Below are 800 nucleotides of genomic sequence, written 5' to 3'. Positions count from 1 at the left end.
TCTAAACCTTGTCTGTGGTATTCCGAGTAGGATTCAAGGATTGAATGGCTGTGACGAGCTTCAAACTCCTGAAGGCTGGGTGTTAGTGACAGATGCAAAAGGATAGTAAATCCTATTCCAACCGGATCGAGAACCAACCGGTGATTAGCCGTGCTGTGACAGAGCACGTGAGCGTAGTTTTCACTGGAAGGATGGAAGGTAGCCATTGACAACGGTGATCCACCAACACACAGCTTGCCATAGGGAGACATGCGTGCATGGACAAGAAGACAGAGGAAAGCAGAGATTCAGAAGACAAAGCATCTCCAAAACTCCAACATATTCTCCATTACTGCACAACAAGTAACTTTTAATTTATGCTCTACTGGTTACTCACAATTCAATTGATAAACATAATTGACTTCCTGACTAAGATTTACAAGATAACCATAGATTGCTTCAAACCAACAATCTCCGTGGGATTCGACCCTTACTCACGTAAGGTATTACTTGGACGACCCAGTGCACTTGCTGGTTAGTGGTACGAGTTGTGAAAAGTGTGATTCGCAATTCGTGCACCAAGTTTTTGGCGCCGTTGCCGGGGATTGTTCGTGTTTGAACAACCGACGGATTATTTTGTTGCTTAGATTAGGAAAAATCTTTCTTTTTTTTTTTAGTTTAGAGTCTTTTATTATTTATCCCTTGTTAAAATACTTTAAACTTATAGCTCAGTTATTTAGAACGTGGTGTTTATGTTCATGATAATTGGCTATCATAATTTTTTAAAAAACCTTTTTCAAAAATAATTTTTCTATTAAATC

This window comes from Arachis ipaensis, chromosome B03 (genome assembly GCF_000816755.2).
Source record: "Arachis ipaensis cultivar K30076 chromosome B03, Araip1.1, whole genome shotgun sequence".
Classification (NCBI taxonomy): domain Eukaryota; kingdom Viridiplantae; phylum Streptophyta; class Magnoliopsida; order Fabales; family Fabaceae; genus Arachis; species Arachis ipaensis.
The sequence above is the reverse complement of the archived record's forward strand: the minus strand, read 5'-3'. Positions refer to the sequence as shown.